Below are 23,615 nucleotides of genomic sequence, written 5' to 3' on the forward strand. Positions count from 1 at the left end.
AAAGTTTTGCTATCTTTTAAGAAATTAAACATGCAACTACCATATGACCAAGCAATTGTACTCCTTGGTACAGTACATTTGTACATTCGTACATTTCTCCATTTATCCCAGAGAAATGCAGATTATGTTCACATAAAAACCTGTACACAAATGTCTACAGCAGCTTTACTCATAAGGGCCAAAAACTGGAATCAATCCATATATCCTACAATGGGAGAATGGTTAAACTGTGATATATCCATATCATTAAGTACTATTCCATAATAGAGGAATAAATTATTGATAACTAGAACAATCTGGATGAATACCCAGTGAATTATGCTGAGTGAAAAAAGCCCATCCCAAAAGATGACTTATGATCCTATCTACATAACATTCTTGAAGTGACAAAAGCTTTAGAAATGGGGGAACAGATTAGTGACTGCCAATAGTTGAGGGTGAAAGGTAAGAAGTGGGTAGGGGTAGAGAAGGATACCATGAGGGATATTTGCAGTGACAAAAACGTTCTGTCTTGACCGTATCAATGTTTTGGTTGTGATAGTGTATGACACTACAGATTTGCAAGATGACACCACTGGAGGACTGGGTAATAAAGGGTACACATGATCTCTCTTTACATGTGAATCAACAATTACCCCAAAATAAAAAGTTCAATTAGAAAAAATTAAACATACGTATGTAATCATTTCCTTCCTGATATGTGCATTTGTATCCCTCCCTACTCTAAAACTATCTTTTGTCCTATAAAAACAAGTATATATTTTATTCTAGTATTTTTTAAGATTTTCTTTTATAATCTTTGTCACCTACAATTGATTGTGGATCAAGGGGTAAACTTGGATCCATTTCACTTTTTTTCTATATTGATAGCCCATGATCTTAGCACCATTAAATAGCCCATTGCTCCCATTATCTGAAAGCTCACCTCTGTCTTATATCAAGTATCCATCATGCATGAGTTTTTTTCTAGGCTCAATTCTTTTCCCTCACCTCCAGTTATTTAACCATGTGCAAATACCAAACCGCCATAAATACTGTAATTATAGTAACTCTTGGCATTTGGTATGGCAAGTTCCTAACTTTGTCCTTCTTCTTTAGGAGCACTTTGGCTATTCTAGGCCATTTTTTCTTCCACCAAAAGCTTAAAATCAGACTGTCAGGTTTTTTGAAAAATATTTTGATTAAAATTTCATTGAATTTATAAATATATTAAGAAATTAAAAAATCTGTGATATTTATTTTAAAGTACATGGAACATGTCTCCATTTATTTATGCCTACATTATCAAAAATCTTTCAATAAGGTTTTAAAATCTTCTATAATAAGTCGGGCGCGGTGGCTCACGCCTGTAATCCCAGCACTTTGGGAGGCCGAGGCAGGCGGATCACGAGGTCAGGAGATCGAGACCATCCTGGTTAACATGGTGAAACCCTGTCTCTACTAAAAATACAAAAAATTAGCCGGGCGCGGTGGCGGGCGCCTATAGTCCCAGCTACTTGGGAGGCTGAGGCAGGAGAATGGCGTGAACCCGGGAGGAGGAGCTTGCAGTGAGCTGAGATCGTGCCATTGCACTCCAGCCTGGGCAAAAGAGCGAGACTCCGCCTCAAAAAAAAAAAAAAAAATTCTTCTATAATAAAGTCTTACATAATTATAGCTACATTTATTTCCAAGAACCTACTTGTTATTGAAAATGTTTAATTACACTATCGATTTTTATTGTATACAGAAATGCAAACGACTTTTGCTACATTATCTTCATAATTCTGTGTAGATTGAGTTTTCCATGTAGACTAACGTATGGTAAGTTAGTTTCTAATTATTAAGTTTTACTCATTTTTTTAACTTCTGAATATACTAAGAAATCTGTACATTTCTTGTTTGTAATTTTAAAGACAGTGTTTTAACTACAACTTTTCCACTAATACATACAATTGTCCCTTGGTATCAAGGTACTGGTTCTATGACTCCCATGGATACCATGATCTGCAGGTGCTTACATCTCTTATATCAAATGGCACAGTATTTGCATATAACCTATGCACACCTTCATGTATGTTAAATCATCTCCAGATTACTTATAATCAATACAATGTAAGTGCTATGTAAATAGCTATATCATGTTTTTAAAATCTGTATTATTATTGTATCATTTTATATTTCTTTTTTCAAATCCACAGTTGGTTGAACCCACAGATACAGAGGGCTGACTGTTAAATCTATTGTAGTCTGTAGATACCATTCATCAAGTCAAAGAACTCCCCTTCTATTCCTAACTTGCTAAGTGTTTTATCATAAAACAGATATTCAATGTTATTTATTTTCCTGCGTCAATTTAGATAATCAAATAACTTGTCTTCCCTCATCTGTTAATGTGGTAAATTATATGAACAGATTTTCTAATGAACCGACTTTGCCCTCCTGTAACAGACTCAAGCTGGCTAAGATGTTATTACCATTTTTATACATTTGTGGCTTCAATTTGCTAATTTTTATCTTAGATTTTCTGTTCCTATGTTTATGAGTCGGATAGTAAAATTAAAGGCCATTCTTATATTCTATTTGGATACCGAGATTATAGCAGCCTCACAAAATGAGTAGGAATGTATATTTGCTATTTATTGCTGTGTAATAAACTACTCAAAAACTTAATGGTTTAAACAAACATTTTTTATCTAACAGTTTCTGTGTCAGAAACTTAGGAGTCACTGAGGTGGGTGGGTTCTGTCTAACAGTCTATCCCGAGGTTTCAGTCAGGATATCAGCAGGAGCTGCATTATCATTTCCAAGATGGATCACTCACACGGCAGGAGGCCTTACACCTCATCACAAGAGCCTCTCTGTGGGCTTCTTTACCTCATGATGTGGTGGCTGCCTTCTGCCAGAACAAACAATTCAAGAGAGTGAAAATGGAGCTGCAGTGCCTTTTATGAACTATGTTCCGAAGTCCCACACCACCATGTCTGCTTTTCTTCTGTTAGACTTGCATGATTAGGTCCAGCCCACACTCAAGGCAAAGGGAACAGGGCTCCAAAATATCAAGAGATTGTAAACATATTTTTTAACTACCACAGAGATTTCCTTCCTAAGTTCTGAGTTTGTATAAGATTAGAATTATTTGTTCCTAGAATCTTGGGTAGATTTCACTTACAAAACTATGGCGATTTGGTATTTTCTTTGTGGGCAATTTTTAAAGAACTAATTCCATTTCCTTAATGGTTAAAGGGCAATTAAGTTTTCTAATACTGAAGTAATTTAAAGTATTCTTAGAATTTATCCATTGTATTCAAGTTTTAAAATTTATTGGCATCAAGTTGCTTATAATATTCTTATTTCCACCTCTGCTGCATCCATAGTTACAACTCATTTTTATTCCTAATATTATCTGCACCTATTTTCTTGATCTGTCATTTCTGACCCTAGAACATTTAATACGAGTTTGCAAAGAAACCAAATTAGATGCTACTGACCCTATCATACTTTAATTTTCTATTTAATCAATTTCTACCTCTTACCTTCTTTAAGTTAATTCTGTTCATTTTTTATCTAAAATTCAAAGCTTAACTCATTAATTTTTAACTCTCCCCCCAAGTACAAGCCAGTTAAATCACAAATTTATAAATATCAATTAGCTACAACTACAAGTTCTGATGTGGAATCTTTTCATTATCATCGAATTTTCTACATTTTCTAATTTTTGTCATGATTTCTTCTTTCTTTTTTAAAAAAATATAGATAGGGTCTCGCTATGTTGCCCAGACTGGTCTCAAATTCCTGGGCTCAAGTGATCCTCCTGTCAGCCTACAGAGTAGCAAGAATTACTGGCACACACCACCATGCCTGGCTCTATGGATATTCTTTGGAGGTATATATATATATATATATATTTTTTTTTAAACTCAAAAACCTTCAATATGAAGGCAGCAGCTGGGGGAGGGGCATTTACAAGGGAAAAAATGATTGAGTTTGATGGTGACAGCAGCAAGTTGGGACTACAAACCCCAATGATTTTGTCACTGGGCCCTGACACCCCTTCTTGCCCCCTGGGACAGCCCCCCACTCCGGAGCTGGCAAGGGAGTCACACTCTCTTTGATCTGCGGGACCGCACCCATCAAGGTGAGGGGGGGCACCTGGGGAGGCCAGGAGATGATGGGAGCTTCCTTTTCCTCTGGTCACACCCAGTCCCGAGGGAAAGGCGCCCTCACCCTTGGTCTGGAGTTCCCCAAGGGGGCTGGGGGGTAATTTTCCCCCTTTGGAGGTATATTTTTAATTGCCAAGTATTTGCAGGTATTTTCCAACAATTTATTAACATAAAAATGGTTAAAACAAAAAAAATTAGAAAGAATAGTACAACCAAAAACTATATGCTTCACCTATATTGACCATTGTCAAATTTATTTTCTATATAGACACATATGTACTATAATACATTCATTTTGCTGCACTATTTTAATAGTTGTATACATTACAATGCCTGACATCTCCTAAGAATAAGAAGACAAATGTATCTACTAAGAATAAGCAAAATCTAAATAACAATTCCATTACGCCATCTAAAAACATTAACAATAATTCCACAATATACCATGCAGTCCACTTCGCATTTTCCCTAATTATCTCAAAAATGTCTAACAGAGCTTTCACCCCTAGAACCAGATCAAATCTAGGTTCATACACTGTAAGTGGCTGTTACATCTTTTTTTTTTTTTTTTCCTACAATACTCCCTTTCTGAAGAGCCCAGGACAGTTGTCTTGAGAATGTCACATACTCTGAATTTGTGTGATTGCTTTCTCTTGATGTCATAAAGGAATGCATGTACTATCCTAAAACATACACTTTCTAGACTTTATATAGACTTTATAGACTTTATATCCTTCATAATACATGGGCATCTTTTCCACTAAACGTTTTAACTTACGAGTCAGTATCCATACAACTTGAGTACTAGTTATGAAGTCTGACTACACATTAGCTGAAGTGCATGATATGTACAATTTATTTAATTATAGCTTTAATTGTACACAGTTTTAATGATATGCATAGCTGTTATTTGGTAGCAACATATTCAGGCATAAATGCTAAATAACTCATGAAATGACAGTAATCCATGTTCTTTCACTCAATCGAGCCAATCTGTCGTGTTTTACCTTTGATTTTTATTAGTTCTCCACCTGGGAGACTGGTGAAAACCCAGCGGGCATTATGTAAGGATACACAGTCAGCTCTATCTGTAAGTTTTGCATCCATGGATTCAACCAACCACAAACTGGAAACACTCAGGGGAAAAAAAAAAAAGATGATTGTGCCTGTACTGAACACACACAAACTTTTTTTGGGTCATCATTCCCTAACAATATAGTATAAAAACGATTTGCATAGCATTTACATTGTATTAGCTATTATAAGTAATTAAGAAATGATTTTTTTTTTTTTTTTGAGATGGAGTCTCGCTCTTGTTGCCCAGGCTGGAGTGCAATGGTGCGATCTCGGCTCACTGCAACCTCTGCCTCCTGGGTTCAAGCAATCCTCCTGCCTCAGCCTCCCGCCACCATGCCCAAGTAATGTTTTGTATTTTTAGTAGAGATGGGGTTTCACCACGTTGGCCAGGGCTGGTCTTGAACTCCTGACCTCAGGTGATCCGCCCACCTTGGCCTCCCAAAGTGCTGGGATTACAGGCGTGAGCCACCACACCCAGCCTAGAAACAATTTAAAGTATATAGAAGAATGTATGTAGTTACATGCAAATATTATGTCATTTTACATAAGGAATTTGAACATCCCTGGTTTTGTTATCTATGGGGGTCCTGGAACCAATTCCCCACAGATACAGAGGGACTGCTTGCTGTATGGCATCTAGGCCTCTAGGGGTGAGGAGGCATGGCAGTAGTTATTCTATTAGGAAAAGTGGAAAGCCAACTTTAATAGCATGTGTAGTGAGCAACAAACAAGGTGATAATCACCTCCATCCAAACCAAGCAAACCAGAAAATAGTAAAACAAATAAAACAAAACTCTCTCAAATACTAATGGTATCATGTATTGAGTGCCAATACATTGTGCTTTATGTACATTGCTTGCAAAATGAGGTACAAATACAAATCTAGAAATGAAACCAGGACTGAAATCCATGTCTGTCTTATTACAAACCTACAATTCCCACTACACACCAATATCAGATAACAGAGAGACTGAATTGTACAATTAGAGAATAAATGTATATTACAACAGTGAATAAACAAATGTAAATGAGTGAAGGAATCAAATTAGATAAAAAAGTAGTGAGCAGGATGACACTGGGAGAAAAAGAGTGACAACATACAAACATTAATACCTTCTGAGGTTTATTATAAAAAGTTAAAGTGTAATAATTTCTTAATTAACTGACAAGACTACAAAATTAACTTTTACTTCTCCCTTTAGTTAAATCAGTTCTTGCTTCATATACATTGACACTCCAATCTTAGATATAAATAAATATTTAGGATTTTATGTTTTTCTGATGACTGGTACTTTTATCATCAAGATAGATCCACTTTATCACTGGCAATAATCTTTATCCTGAAGACTATTTTGTCTGGTATTAATAGAGCCACTCCAGCTTTCTAATGGTTAGTGTTTGCTTAGTACATGTTTTTTTCCATCCTTTTATATTTATTCTAAATCTTTTTTAAATTTTTATTTTAGATTCAGGGGTACATGTACAGGTCTGTTATATAGGTAAATTGCTATGTCACAGGGATTTGGTGTACAGATTATTTCGTTACCTAGGCAATAAGCATAGTACCTGATAGGTAGCTTTTTTAACCCTTACCCTCCACCCTCAAGTAGGACCTAGCGTCTGTCGTTCTCTTCTTTGTGTCCATGTGTTCTCAATGTTTAGCTCCCACTTATGAGTGAGAACATGCAGTATTTAATTTTCTCTTCCTGCATTAGCGTGCTTAGGATAATGACTTCCAGCTACATCCACGTTGCTGCAAAGGACATAATCTCATTCTTTATTATGGCTGTGTAGCATTCCATAGTGTATGTTTACCACATTTTCTTTATCCAGTCTACCATGGATTGTCATTTAGGTTGATTCCATGTCTTTGCTATTGTGAATAGTGCTGCAATGAAAATATGTGCGTACGTGTGTCTTTAGGGTAGAATGATTTCTATTTCTTCGGGTATATACCCAATAATGGGATTGCTAGATCATATTGCTGTAAACTGGTTCTGTTTACAGTTCTTTGAGAAATCTCCCAAATGCTTTCCACAGTGGCTGAACTAATTTATACTTCCACTAGCAGTATATAAGCATTTCCTTTTCTTGACAGCCTCACCAGCATCTTTTTGTTGTTCCCTGACCAGGAAGCATAACCTTTTTTTTTGACTTTTTAATTACAGCCATTCTGACTAGATGGTTTTGATTTGCATTTCTCTAATGATTAGTGATGTTCAGCATCTTTTCATATGCTTGTTGGCCATGTGAATGTCTTCTTTTAACAAGCATCTGTTCATATCCCACTTTTTAATGGTTATTTTATTTTTATTTTTTTTATTTTGTTTTTTTTGAGACAGAGTTTTGCTCTTGTTGCCCAGGCTGAAATGCAGTGGTGTGATCTCGGCTCACTGCAACCTCTGCCTCCTGGATTCAAGCGATTCTTCTGCCTCAGCCTCCAAAGTAGCTGGGATTACAGGTGCCTGCCACCATGCCCAGCTAATTTTCTGTATTTTTAGTAGAGATGGGATTTCATCATGTTGGCCAGGCTGGTCTCGAACTCCTGATGTCAGGTGATCCACCTGCCTTGGCCTCTCAAAGTGTTGGGATTACAGCGGGAGCCACCGCACCTGGCCAAACGGGGTTTTTTTCTGCTTAAGTTCCTTACAGATTCTGGATATTAGACTTTTGTCAGATGCATAGTTTGCAAATATTTTCTCCCATTCTATAGGTTGTCTGTTTACTCTGTTGACAGTTTCTTCTGCTGTGCAGAAGTTCTTTAATTAAGTCCCATTTGTCAGTTTTTGTTGCAACTGCTTTTGGCCTCTGTCAAATCTTTCCTTTCCCAGGTCCTATGACCAGAATGTTATTTCCCAGGTCATCTTCCAGGGTTTTTATAGTTTCAGGTTTTACATGGAAGTTTTTATTCCATCTTGAGTTGATTTTTGTATATGATATAAGGAAATGGGTCCAGTTTCAATTCTCTGCATATGGCTAGCCAGTTATCCTAGCAACATTTATGGAATAGGGAGTCCTTTTCCCATTAATTGTTTTTGTAGACTTTGTCAAAGATCAGATGGTTTCAGGTGTATGGCTTTATGTCTCGACTCTCTATTCTGGTTCCATTGGTCTATTCGTTTCTGTGCCAGTACCATGCTGTTTTGGTTACTGTAGCCTTGTATTATACAATAGTTTGAAGTCAGGTTAATGTGATGCCTCCAGCTTTGTTCATTTTGCTTAGGATTGCCTTGGCTATTCAGGCTTTTTTAAGGTCCATATAAATTTTAACAGTTTTTTCTAATTCTGTGAGGAATGTCACTGGTAGTTTGATACAAATAGCACTGAATCTGTAAAATGCCTTGGGCAGTATGGTCATTTAAAAAACATTAATTCTTCCTATACATGAGCATGGAATGTGTTTTTCCATTTGTGTCACCTATGATTTCGTTCAGGAGTGTTCTGTAATTCTTGTACAGATCTTTCACTTCCCTAGTAAGCTGTATTCTTAGGTTATATTTATTCCAAATCTTTATATTTAGATATAATATACACTTTAAAGTATATCTCTTGTAGACAGTATATAGTTGGAGCTTGCTCTTTTATCTAGTCTGAAAATCTCTGCCTCATAACCATAATGTTTAACCCATTTAAAGTAATTATTAATGATTAAGTTAATGGTCTTGCTTTTTAATCATTCTGTTCTTTGTTCCACTGTTCCTCATTTCCTGTCTTCTTTATTATTCATCCGATATTTTTTAGTATTCCATTTTATCACCTCTATTGGCTTTTTACCTGTACCACTTTGACAATTGCTCTAGGGATTACAATATATATCCTTAATCTATCACAGTCTACCTTCACTTAATATTGTAAGTTCATCATCTTACAACAGTGCAATTCAATCTGTCTTACTACTGTTCTCTGTGCTGTTTCACGATCTTTTACTTCTACATGATATAAACATTGTTAACATTTTTGCATTAAACAAAAAACTGTCTTTCACAGAAAATAAGTACTTTAAAAAAGTCATTTATATTCTCCTATAGAGAGATCAATTCTGGTTCTCTTCACCCCTTCATTTGATCTGAGTTTCTGACTGGCATCAGTTTCCTTGAGACTGAAGGACTTATTTTAGCATTATTTACAGTGCAAGTCTGATGGTGATGAATTCTTTTAGCTTTTGCTCATCTCAAAATGTCTATTTTGTTTACATTTCAGAAATATATTTTTGTTTGAATTTCCAGATTGACAACTTTTTCTTTCAGCACTTAAAAGGTTCCATTGTCTTCTAGCCTCCATTATTTCTGATGAGAAGTCGGTCTTCGTTGCTGTTTGCTGTTGTTTCCCTATGTATATCATGTATCTTCCCCATTCCTGCCCCTCTAGCTGTCTTTAAGATGTTCTTTTTATTTTTAGTTTTAAGTAATTGTACTTGTTGTGCTACTATGATTTCTTTTGTGATTACTGTGATTGGTGTTTGCTGACCTCCACTGGTATGTGGTTTTTCTTCAAATTTATAAATCTTTCAATAATCATATCTTCAAATTATTTTTCTGCTCCAGTGTCTATTCTTCTGGGACTCCAATTACACATATATTAGCCCACAAGTCACAGAGGCTTGTTCATTTCTTTTTCCTCTCCTTTTTCTCTCTGTGGTTAACTTCAGTGAAGTTTTCTTTTGTAATTTCCAATCTGTCATTTAGCATATTCAGTGAATTTTTCATTTCAGATATTAAATTTTTTGTTCTAGGTTTTCCATCTGATTCTTATTTAGAGCTCTACTTTGGCTGATATTCTCTATCTGTGCAAAATAGTGTCCATCTTTTCCTTTAAATCTTTGAGAATATTTACCAGAGACAATATAAAATAGTTGGCTGCTAATTCCATGTCTCTGTCATCTCTGGGTCTATTTCTATTTTTTTCCCTATAGTTCCCTGCTTCTTCATTTGTTTAGTAATTTTTTATACAGCTGGTCATTGTGGGTACTATGTTGTGGAACATTTGGAATTCTTTTAAAGTATGTTTTGTTTTTGCATGAAGTTATTTACTGGCAGTTTAACCTAGTATTTTTAAAGGTTAGCTTTATGCTTTGCTAGAATTGATCTAAAATAATTCTTACTCTATGGGTAAAGTAGCCCTAGTCTTTATGCTATAGACATCCTGAAGTCTTAATTAATGCCGAAGGTGCTGAGCGAGAACTCTCGAATTTGGCTGTTTGAAATTATGTCTTTCAGCACTGTGTCATCTCCAGAACCTCCTTTTGACTTCAGGCCCCAACAGTTGTTCTTAGAAGAGACTGGCCCTGCACACGTGGAGTTCGGCATTCAGTTAAAGATTCAGAATGATCCTCATAAAGGTTTCTGAAGCTTCTCTAAGCAGCTCTCTTCCTTCCAGTGGAAGCCTTACAAATCCAACTGCTTCAGCAGCCATGCACTCCAATCACTGTTTCCTTTATCCTACTAAACCTCTAGTCTCTATTTGGGCATTATTTCTCTCAGCTACAGTTTGGATAGCCAGGGTGAGCTTACCTATTGGATTTCCCTTCTCCTAAGGATCATAGCCCTATGGTTGGCTATCTAATGCCAAATAAAACCCAGTTGCTTCATGTCTTTTATCTACTTTTACAGCTGATCATGGAGGGAGGGTAAGTTTAACACCCATTACCCCATTAAGGCTTGTCCTGGAAGTTAAAATGTATCAAAATTAATTTTTATATACTTTTAAAGTTTAATACATACTCATTAAGAAAACTGAAAAAATGAACAATTTTTCAAGAAATTAAAAAACCAAGCCCTACAAAGAACATCTGTTTACTTAGGGTATATTTTCTTCTACTTATATATTTGTAACATACATATATAAAATCTTTTTTAAAATTAGGATAAAACTAGTTTTTTTTCCCATTTAGCATTGCATGGTGGGCATTTTCTCAAGACATTATACATAAACAACAGAATCTTTTTACAGCTATACAGTAAAATCCTGGCATAATTTAAAAATAATAAGCAGTCTTTTTTTTTTGTTGAACATTTAGGTTCCACCACTATAAATAAATGCTTTGTCTTCAGATACTCACATGGCTCACTCCATAATTCCGGTCTTTATTCAAATGTTACCTTGCTGGTGATCTTCTGATCAACCAACCTATTTAAAACTTTAATCCTCTTCCTGACATACATACTCCCTATTCTCCTCCTTTTCTTCAGAGAATTTACTATCATATCACAGAACACATATATTTTTACTTATTGTTTGTTATGTCTCCCTATACTACAATATAAACTTTATAAAAGCAAGTGTTTTTGACTATTTTGTTTACTGCTATAGCTCTAGAGTTCTAAAAGAGTATCTGCCTGATCATTAGTCCTTAATTAACATTTGCTGAATGATTATATGAATATTAAGAAAAAATATACATCATTTAGACTACACCAGAATAACTATGTAAAGAAAAAAAATAAATCAAAAGAAAAATGTAGATGTCATGTAGATGATGAAAACATTATTTTATGCTTTAAATTTTTTTCTGTAATGAGTATGCTTTTGCTGTGTGTGTGTGTGTGTGTGTGTGTCCATAGGTTTTGAGAAAGGGATCACTCTATCACCCGGGCTGGAGTGCAGTGGCATGTTCATGGTTCACTGCAGCCTCAACCTCCCAGTTTCGGGTGATCCTCCCACCTCAGCCTCCTGAGTAGCTAGGACTACAGGCATACACCACCACACCTGGCTAGTTTTTTTGTTTGTTTCTTTTGTTTCGGTAGAGACAAGATTTCATCATGTTGCTCAGGCTGTTCATGAACTCATGGACTCAAGCAATCTGCCTACCTCAGCCTCCCAAAGTGCTGGGATTACGGGTGTGAGCCACCACACCTGGTCTGCTTTTAATATGTAAAAAATAAATGTCCTTTTAAAAAATAAAATACAGTGTGTTAAGATTACACATCACACAAGAAGATATGTGTTATGGGTAAAAATGGATTAAAATACCTTTCTCACTAGTGATTTAAACTGTGACAAGTTATTATTTAAATCAAGTTAAGACCATAAATATTTGTAACACAGCACTGTGGTAGATAAAAAGATGAACAAGATACAATTGTTGCCCATCAGGGGCTCAACATCTAGTGGAAGAGAAAGGCATACATGGTTTAAAAATGTGGTACATGCAAACTATGATAAATGCCATAATGGAAGTACAAGATTAAATGGGGGAAAAAAACAAAACAAAACAAAACAGTCAAAAGTATAAAGTAAACTGAGGTAGCATTTATCATGGTCTTGAAAGATGTTTTTCTATATGCAGAGGGAAAAGGGAAGCATTACTGTTAAAGGGTACAACCAAAGCTAAAGAAAGAGATGGAAAACTGTAAGACACATTTTTAAGAGAACAACAAGTACTCCAAGTTCCTCCATAACTATCAGGCATGGGTCTCAAAGCAAGGATAACCTTCAGGGATAGGCAAATAACATAAATGTGTGATGCAGCTGGACCTAATATAAATAAGATGTGGTGGGCCACGTAGTAAAATGGAACAAGCTGAAGGCATTCACATTAAAATTTTTGTAAAATGAACTGTGCCAGTCCTGGTAAGGGAACTGTGTGTAAGGGAAAGGAGGATAGAGAAGATAAGCTGAAAACTCAAGTTGGAAAGAAATTATGAAGTATTTTAATTCTGCAAGCAAGCAATTTTAAAGTAAGTATTTTTAATGTAAACTGTTCATCTCAGAAAGGCTAACAAACACATTAAAAAGAAGAAAATAAATATTTTGAAAACCGTATCATCACTCCCAACATTACCAAAGAGCAACATTTTTTGGTGTATTTTTCTTCCACTCTCTTTTGCCAAGATTAGGATTTTGTGTGTGTGTGTATGTGTGTGTAGTTCTCTGTGTAAAACTGTATAAGTATACGGCATTTTTTAACCCCACTAATATTTTAACAAAAGAATTTACTAATGTAGTTACATGAACTCATTAAACATTTTAATGACTACATAACCATTCACATTTTCCTCTGTCCTATCTTTTAATAGGGATTTGGTATAAGTGAAAAAAACACCTAAGTTTTTTTGGGAGTTTTCATTTTAAGTAGTAACTTCTATTTTTACTTGTTTGTTCTGAGATGTCTTCTTCTACTTAATAGAGAAAATTTTTCATTCTCTCAGAAGTTCATTTCTATTTTGTCCTACTTTTTGAAAATCATGCCACTGTTGTTTTCATTTAACTATGTATTCATCTGGAATTCTGTTGATGACTGTTAGGGGTTGAGGCTAATTTATTCTCTCTCTCTGCCTGTTTAAACAGCTAACCAACTGCACTAATACCATTTCTTAAATAATCCTCCTGCTAATTTGCTGATGCCTCCTTTATCACTGATTTGTATTAGTATTATAACAAAAATACTACTTAAGATTCTGAATAAAAAAAGAATAAGAATGGCAGTAACAAACAAGATTTCACAATTAGATATTACTGAATGTAACATTTTTACATTTGGAACTCAAGGGATGAACAACTGTAGTCCAAAACAGCCAAAATATGCAGGTCTAAAATATAATTGTTTTGTTTTTTAATCTGCCACAATTACTCCAGAGCCCATTTCTCTCTTTTAAGTCATAGCAAAGATTAACACATGTAACCTCAGCTATATAAACAAGTAACAAACACTGTACAACTGACATCCCAAAACAACTTCTTATAAAACTGGATTTCTCTTGCTGGGTTTCAGTTACAGTCCCTCATGGGTCATTGCCTTCATTACGGAGAGCCCTGTCTGAGCTACCTCTCCATTGTTTATACTGCACTGCCAGTGCTGGAATATGCACTCCAACTTACTTAAAAACTAATTTTAAACAATTATAGACATTTTATTCTATTATTTAAAGCAAGACATAAATCGTACTTCTCTCCAAATAGGCTGAAAATGTAGGTAATTCACAACATTTCACATCTCACTTTAGAAGTCAGGAATCCCAATCACATCTCACTTTAGAAGTTAGGAACCCCAAAATGTCTTTCTAGCTTAATTCCTCTCTGCCTTCAACAGGTGCCTGCAACAAGTTGAAATTTGGTATCTTTATATCTAGAGACTACAAGCAAGTAAACAATCTAGCATAACCATTTCCTTCTATAAACCTGCTTGCTGACTCACATCTTCTCTGCAGGACATTATTAAATGATTTTGTAATAATATTTTTATATCAAAGGCTAATCATATATTTTCTTAAACAACCTAATTAAACTTTGAAACAACCTAATAAAAAGCTGTTAACTTCTCAGATTCTAAATGTAAGAAAAGCAGACATAACATTTTTATAAATTATATGAATAACTATTTTCATTTATGATGGGAGAGGAAGTGGAAGGCAGAGAAAAAAGATAAAACAAGGACGGGAAAAGGGTAAAACAAGAAAACAAAAAGGGGATGGAGAAAAATTCAAGGAGCAACAAAAGACAGGGAGACAAAGTAGGAGGTTCTGAATTTTCCACTACAAACACTCTGTACTACAGAAGTGTTGAGGAAATACTTCCTTTCACAATTTATTGGCTATTATCTTGTGTCTTTATTTTTTATTTATTTTATTATTATTATTATTATTATTATACTTTAGGTTTTATGGTACATGTGCGCAATGTGCAGGTAAGTTACATATGTATACATGTGCCATGCTAGTGCGCTGCACCCACCAACTCGTCATCTAGCATTAGGTATATCTCTCAATGCTATCCCTCCCTCCTCCCCCCACCCCACAACAGTCCCCAGAGTGTGATGTTCCCCTTCCTGTGTCCATGTGTTCTCATTGTTCAACTCCCACCTATGAGTGAGAATATGCGGTGTTTGGTTTTTTGTTCTTGCGATAGTTTACTGAGAATGATGATTTCCAATTTCATCCATGTCCCTACAAAGGACATGAACTCATCATTTTTTATGGCTGCATAGTATTCCATGGTGTATATGTGCCACATTTTCTTAATCCAGTCTATCATTGTTGGACATTTGCGTTGGTTCCAAGTCTTTGCTATTGTGAATAATGTGGCAATAAACATACGTGTGCACGTGTCTTTATAGCAGCATGATTTATAGTCCTTTGGGTATATACCCAGTAATGGGATGGCTGGGTCGAATGGAATTTCTAGTTCTAGATCCCTGAGGAATCGCCACACTGACTTCCACAAGGGTTGAACTAGTTTACAATCCCACCAACAGTGTAAAAGTGTTCCTATTTCTCCACATCCTCTCCAGCACCTGTTGTTTCCTGACTTTTTAATGATTGCCATTCTAACTGGGGTGAGATGGTATCTCATTGTGGTTTTGATTTGCATTTCTCTGATGGCCAGTGATGGTGAGCATTTTTTCATGTGTTTTTTTGGCTGCATAAATGTCTTCTTTTGAGAAGTGTCTGTTCATGTCCTTCGCCCACTTTTTGATGGGGTTGTTTGTTTTTTTCTTGTAAATTTGTTTGAGTTCATTGTAGATTCTGGATATTAGCCCTTTGGCAGATGAGTAGGTTGAGAAAATTTTCTCCCATTTTGTAGGTTGCCTGTTCACTCTGATGGTAGTTTCTTTTGCTGTGCAGAAACTCTTGAGTTTAATTAGATCCCATTTGTCAATTTTGGCTTTTGTTGCCATTGCTTTTGGTGTTTTAGACATGAAGTCCTTGCCCATGCCTATGTCCTGAATGGTAATGCCTAGGTTTTCTTCTAGGGTTTTTATGGTTTCAGGTCTAACATTTAAGTCTTTAATCCATCTTGAATTGATTTTTGTATAAGGTGTAAGGAACGGATCCAGTTTCAGTTTTCTACATATGGCTAGCCAGTTTTCCCAGCACCATTTATTAAATAGGGAATCCTTTCCCCATTTCTTGTTTTTGTCAGGTTTGTCAAAGATCAGATACTTGTAGATACGTGGCATTATTTCTGACGGCTCTGTTCTGTTCCATTGATCTATATCTCTGTTTTGGTACCAGTACCATGCTGTTTTGGTTACTGTAGCCTTGTAGTATAGTTTGAAGTCAGGTAGTGTGATGCCTCCAGCTTTGTTCTTCTGGCTTAGGACTGACTTGGCGATGCGGGCTCTTTTTTGGTTCCATATGAACTTTAAAGTAGTTTTTTCCAATTCTGTGAAGAAAGTCATTGGTAGCTTGATGGGGATGGCATTGAATCTGTAAATTACCTTGGGAAGGATGGCCATTTTCATGATATTGATTCTTCCTACCCATGAGCATGGAATGTTCTTCCATTTGTTTGTATCCTCTTTTATTTCCTTGAGCAGTGGTTTGTAGTTCTCCTTGGAGCCCACCACAGCTCAAGGAGGCCTGCCTGCCTCTGTAGGCTCCACTTCTGGGGGCAGGGCACAGACAAACAAAAAGACAGCAGTAACCTCTGCAGACTTAAATGTCCCTGTCTGACAGCTGTGAGGAGAGCAGTGGTTCTCCCAGCACGCAGCTGGAGATCTGAGAACGGGCAGACTGCCTCCTCAAGTGGGTCCCTGACCCCTGACCCCCGAGCAGCCTAACTGGGAGGCACCCCTCAGCAGGGGCAGACTGACACCTCACACGGCCGGCCAGGTACTCCAACAGACCTGCAGCTGAGGGTTCTGTCTGTTAGAAGGAAAACTAACAGAAAGGACATCCACACCAAAAACCCATCTGTACATCACCATCATCAAAGACCAAAAGTAGATAAAACCACAAAGATGGGGAAAAAACAGAGCAGAAAAACTGGAAACCCTAAAAACCAGAGTACCTCTCCTCCTCCAAAGGAACGCAGTTCCTCACCAGCAACGGAACAAAGCTGGACGGAGAATGACTTTGACGAGCTGAGAGAAGAAGGCTTCAGACGATCAAATTACTCCGAGCTACGGGAGGATATTCAAACCAAAGGCAAAGAAGTTGAAAACTTTGAAAAAAATATAGAAGAATGTATAACTAGAATAACCAATACAGAGAAGTACTTAAAGGAGCTGATGGAGCTGAAAACCAAGGCTCGAGAACTACGTCAAGAATGCAGAAGCCTCAGGAGCCGATGTGATCAAATGGAAGAAAGGGTATCAGCCCTGGAAGATGAAATGAATGAAATGAAGCGAGAAGGGAAGTTTAGAGAAAAAAGAATAAAAAGAAACGAGCAAAGCCTCCAAGAAATGTGGGACTATGTGAAAAGACCAATTCTACGTCTGATTGGTGTACCTGAAAGTGACGGGGAGAATGGAAACAAGTTGGAAAACACTCTGCAGGATATCATCCAGGAGAACTTCCCCAATCTAGCAAGGCAGGCCAACATTCAGATTCAGGAAATACAGAGAACACCACAAAGATACTCCTCGAGAAGAGCAACTCCAAGACACATAATTGTCAGATTCACCAAAGTTGAAATGAAGGAAAAAATGTTAAGGGCAGCCAGAGAGAAAGGTCGGGTTACCATCAAAGGGAAGCCCATCAGACTAACAGCGGATCTCTCGGCAGAAACCCTACAAGCCAGAAGAGAGTGGGGGCCAATATTCAACATTCTTAAAGAAAAGAATTTTCAACCCAGAATTTCATATCCTGCCAAACTAAGCTTCATAAGTGAAGGAGAAATAAAATCCTTTACAGACAAGCAAATGCTGAGAGATTTTGTCACCACCAGGCCTGCCCTAAAAGAGCTCCTGAAGGAAGCGCTAAACATGGAAAGGCACAACCGGTACCAGCCACTGCAAAATCATACCGAAATGTAAAGACCATCGAGACTAGGAAGAGACTGCATCAACTAACGAGCAAAATATCCAGCTAACATCATAATGCCAGGATCAAATTCACACATAACAATATTAACTTTAAATGTAAATGGACTAAATCCTCCAATTAAAAGACACAGACTGGCAAATTGGATAAAGAGTCAAGACCCATCAGTGTGCTGTATTCAGGAAACCCATCTCACGTGCAGAGACACACATAGGCTCAAAATAAAAGGATGGAGGAAGATCTACCAAGCAAATGGAAAACAAAGAAAGGCAGGGGTTGCAATCCTAGTCTCTGATAAAACAGACTTTAAACCAACAAAGATCAAAAGAGACAAAGAAGGCCATTACATAATGGTAAAGGGATTAATTCAACAAGAAGAGCTAACTATCCTAAATATATATGCACCCAATACAGGAGCACCCAGATTCATAAAGCAAGACCTGAGTGACCTACAAAGAGACTTAGACTCCCACACATTAATAATGGGAGACTTTAACACCCCACTGTCAACATTAGACAGATCAACGAGACAGAAAGTCAACAAGGATACCCAGGAATTGAACTCAGCTCTGCACCAAGTGGACCTAATAGACATCTACAGAACTCTCCACCCCAAATCAACAGAATATACATTTTTTACAGCACCACACCACACCTATTCCAAGATTGACCATATACTTGGAAGTAAAGCTCTCCTCAATAAATGTAAAAGAACAGAAATTGTAACAAACTGTCTCTCAGATCACAGTGCAATCAAGCTAGAACTCAGGATTAAGAATCTCACTCAAAACCACTCAACTACGTGGAAACTGAACAACCTGCTCCTGAATGACTACTGGGTACATAACGAAATGAAGGCAGAAATAAAGATGTTCTTTGAAACCAAGAAGAACAAAGACACAACATACCAGAATCTCTGGGATGCATTCAAAGCAGTGTGTAGAGGGAAATTTAGAGCACTAAATGCCCACAAGAGAAAGCAGGAAAGATCCAAAATTGACACCCTAACATCACAATTAAAAGAACTAGAAAAGCAAGAGCAAACACATTCAAAAGCTAGCAGAAGGCAAGAAATAACTAAAATCAGAGCAGAACTGAAGGAAATAGAGACACAAAAAACCCTTCAAAAAATAAATGAATCCAGGAGCTGGTTTTTTGAAAGGATCAACAAAATTGATAGACCGCTAGCAAGATTAATAAAGAAAAAAAGAGAGAAGAATCAAATAGATGCAATAAAAAATGGTAAAGGGGATATCACCACCAATCCCACAGAAATACAAACTACCATCAGAGAATATTACAAACACCTCTATGCAAATAAACTAGAAAATCTAGAAGAAATGGATAAATTCCTCAACACATACACCCTCCCAAGACTAAACCAGGAAGAAGTTGAATCTCTGAATAGACCAATAACAGGAGCTGAAATTGTGGCAATAATCAATAGCTTACCAACCAAAAAAAGTCCAGGACCAGATGGGTTCACAGCCGAATTCTACCAGAGGTACAAGGATGAGCTGGTACCATTCCTTCTGAAACTATTCCAATCAATAGAAAAAGAGGGAATCCTCCCTAACTCATTTTATGAGGCCAGCATCATCCTGATACCAAAGCCTGGCAGAGACACAACAAAAAAAGAGAATTTTAGACCAATATTCTTGATGAACATTGATGCAAAAATCCTCAATAAAATACTGGCAAACAGAATCCAGCAGCACATCAAAAAGCTTATCCACCATGATCAAGTGGGCTTCATCCCTGGGATGCAAGGCTGGTTCAATATACGCAAATCAATAAATGTAATCCAGCATATAAACAGAACCAAAGACAAAAACCACATGATTATCTCAATAGATGCAGAAAAGGCCTTTGACAAAATTCAACAACCCTTCATGCTAAAAACTCTCAATAAATTAGGAATTGATGGGATGTATCTCAAAATAATAAGAGCTATTTATGACAAACCCACAGCCAATATCATACTGAATGGGCAAAAACTGGAAGCATTCCCTTTGAAAACTGGCACAAGACAGGGATGCCCTCTCTCACCACTTCTATCTTGTGTCTTTAGACTAGATAAAAATGTAATCCATATTTATTAAATACAAGCTTTAAAGTAGATGTAATAATACACCAATGCAGATATTTTGGGGACACCTACAGAGTCTACCTATCATAGTGACTACCAGGAAAGGTGGGGAATTCACGATTAACTAAAAGAGTAAAAGGAAATACAAATGTAGGTATTCAACAGGAATACACTAGTTACCCAGAGGGAAGTCACCTAAAGAAGGATTAAAAGCAAGAAATACCTTTGAAAAGAGTGACAAACAGATACAGTATACCCTGAGGGAAATTAGTTCAGGGAGACAGTTAAGTAAGAAACTCTGATCATTATTTTCAGGAAGCCAAAGACTGGGCACTTAATTTCAGAGGCAGAGCTGGAGGAAAAAGAACAAAGTGATAAAAGGAGCTGAGAAAGAAAACCCAGGCTTAAATGGGCTAGAAGCAAAGATGGAATAAAAAAGTAATACAGAGAGAAAATTGTAAACACTTAAGCATTGTTAAGACCTGCTATTTAATAAAAGTGGGACCCTGATGTAAATTACCCACTACTTTTCAAGTTTGTACCCAATGATTTCCTTATTACCATGAACATAACGAAAGCTATAAATAGCTGAAACCCTTTACTGAGGAAGGGCATCAATAGTAAACTGCAGCCCCAAAGAAAGGTAGCACCCAAAACTAGGATGGGAGTGGCAGTGGCCAACCATCAAAGAACAAAAGGGAGCTTGCTTTCTATTTGGAGGGTCCTCAAATCTATTTAATACAGGAAAAATTCTTTGGTATGTAAATTATCTCAATCAAGCTATTTTTAAAAAAAATCAGAAGCCACATAAGAAGTGCTCAATAATTACTTGTAAAATTAATTCTAAGTAGAAGAAATTAAGTGGTTTATACATAACACTGGCACCAAATATGGCCATTTCCTCTTCACCTCTGTAATTTAAGCACTTTGCCACTGGCTTATAGTATTTTGCAAAGGTTCTCAACTTCAGTGTTACAACACATTCATTAAATATATTACAAGTAATTGGTTACTGTAAAGGATAAACTTGTAGACAACATACAGTTGAGTCTTGTTTTTTTACCACTCTGACAGTCTTTTAATTGGTGTTATTTAAAACATCCACACTTGAAATGATTACTGATATAACTGAATTGATATGGACCATATCTTTAACTTTTTACTATTCATTGCCCATGTTGTTTCCATTTCTCTTTTGTCTTCCATTCTGAATTCGAGCATTTTATATGATTCCATATTCTCAAGTCTCTTAGCAACCAATTACACTTCCTTTATTAACAAATTTTTTTTTATTGGTTGCTCTAGAGTTTGCAATACACATTTATGACTCATCCAAGTCCACTTTCAAATAACACTATACTGCTTCACGGTTAGTGCAAGTACCTTAGATTATTCTCAATTCCTTCATCCCAGCAGTGAATGACACTGTTGTTATTCATTTCGCTTATGCATGAGCTATACTCAATGAATACACCGTTATTATTTTGAACTGCCATCTATTAGATCAAGTAAATATAAGAAAAATAAAAGGTGTTATTTTATTTTCATTTATTTCTTCTCCCTCTTCCTATATATAGATCTGAATTGCTGAACTTTATCATTTTCCTTCTCTCTGAAGACCTTCTCACATTTTGTGCAAGGCAGGTCTACCAGTGACAAATTCCAAGTTTTGTTTCTCTGAGAAAGTCATTATTTCTCTTTCACTTTTGAAGAATAATTTTGCTGGATACAAAATTCTAGGTTGGCAGTTTTACTTTCTTTTTCTTCAATACCAATATTTCACTGCACTTTCTTCTTGCTTGCATGCTTTCTCAGTTCAAATATGATATAATTCTTATCTTTATTCCTCTGTAGGTACAGTGGTTGTTTTCCCTCTGGCTTCTTTCAAGATTTTCTCTAATTTTCTACAGGTTGAGTAAAATATGCCTAGGCATTTTTTTTTTTGGTATTTACCATGCTTGGTGTCCTCTGAGCTTCCTGGATTTGGTGTTTGTCATTAATTCTGGGAAATCCTCAAGTTATTATTACTTCAAATATTTCTTCTGTTCCTTTCTTCCACTTCTGATATTCCCATTATGCTTATGTTACACCTTTTGTAATTAAACTATGGAATTGAACTATGGAATTATGTAATTGAACTATATAAATGAACTATGGAACTATGTTCCATCTTTTTCATTCAACTGAAGAAGCAAACCGACCATCAGAACCAGACTCAGATATGACAGATTTTGGAATTATCAGACTGGGAACTTAAAAAAACTATGATTAAGACACTAAGTGCTCTAAAGAAAAAAGAAGATAATGACGACTAAATACTATGTGTTTAATTTTTTTCATCAGTTCATTTAATACACAATTACTGAGACTAAAGATTTTAGTATAGAGGAAAAGTGTACACTTACAATACTTTAACCTTTTAAAATGAGGCTGTAGCAGAATTATATCCAAAAACATTAAAATTATGGAATTATGAATTCCACCTTGGGGGACTTAAGAATGACTAAAAATACAGTAGTCCCCCCTCATTCTCAAGGGATATCTTCCAGTACCCCCAGTGGATGCCTGAAACCACAGATGGTACAGAACCCTATATATACTATGGTTTTTCCTGTACATACCTATAATAAAGCTTAATTTATAAATTAGGCATAGTAAGAGATAAACAATAACTAATGATTAATTATAATAACATAGAATAAATAGTAAAATAAGTAATTATAATACATAGTAAAATAAGGGTTACTTGAACATAGCACTACCATACCCCTAACTGTGATGACTATCAAGTGACTAAAGGACAGGATGGAGCAGAATGGCACAAGATTTCATCACACTACTCAGACTAGGGAGCAATTTAAAACTCACAAATTTTTTTTCTGGTATTTTCCATTTAATATTTTTGGTCTGTGGTTGACTGCAAGTAACTGAAACTTCAGAAAGTGAAACTGCAGATAATGGGGGACTACCATACTATAACTTTGCAACATGAGACTTTGGCCTAATTGTTGTTGTTGTTTTGTTTTTTTGAGTTGGAGTCTCACTCTGTTGCCCAGGTTGGAGTGCAGTGGCGGGATCTCGGCTCACTGCAAGCTCCGCCTCCCAGGTTCACGCCATTCTCCTGCCTCAGCCTCCCGAGTTGCTGGGACTACAGGTGCTCGCCACCATGCCTGGTTAATTTTTTGTATTTTTAGTAGAGACAGGGTTTCACCGTGTTAGCCAGGATGGTCTTGATCTCCTAACCTCGTGATCCGCCCACCTTGGCCTCCCAAAGTGCTTATTTTGTTTGTAAGAAGATGACTCCTCTAATCCAGTAGTTTCTCAAACTTCGGTTTCAGTTAGAGAATGAGAATCTCCCGGAAGACTCGTTAAAACAAACACTGCTAACCATAGCCCAAGAGTTTCTGTTACAGTAATTCTGGGTTGGGGGAGCCCCCAAATTTAAATTTCTAACAAGTTCCCAGGTGGTGCTAATAGGGTCATAATTTAAGAACCACTGCTGTAACCAAGTAGCACAATATAAAATACAATTTTAAAGCTGAAAGGGTCTTTAAAAGCAAGATCTTTGGACCCCTGCCCCCCACCCAAAAAGGAAGGAAGGAAAGAAAG

At 36.5% G+C, this 23,615-nt stretch overlaps 1 protein-coding gene across 1 annotated transcript in view; it reads right to left on the minus strand.

Annotated features, from left to right (window-relative positions):
• RFX7 (regulatory factor X7) overlaps positions 1-23,615 on the minus strand; it is a 157,574-nt gene that overhangs the window by 114,577 nt on the left and 19,382 nt on the right. The gene's annotated exons all lie outside the window — the stretch shown is intronic.

The sequence above is a fragment of the Pongo abelii genome, chromosome 16, assembly GCF_028885655.2.
Source record: "Pongo abelii isolate AG06213 chromosome 16, NHGRI_mPonAbe1-v2.0_pri, whole genome shotgun sequence".
Classification (NCBI taxonomy): domain Eukaryota; kingdom Metazoa; phylum Chordata; class Mammalia; order Primates; family Hominidae; genus Pongo; species Pongo abelii.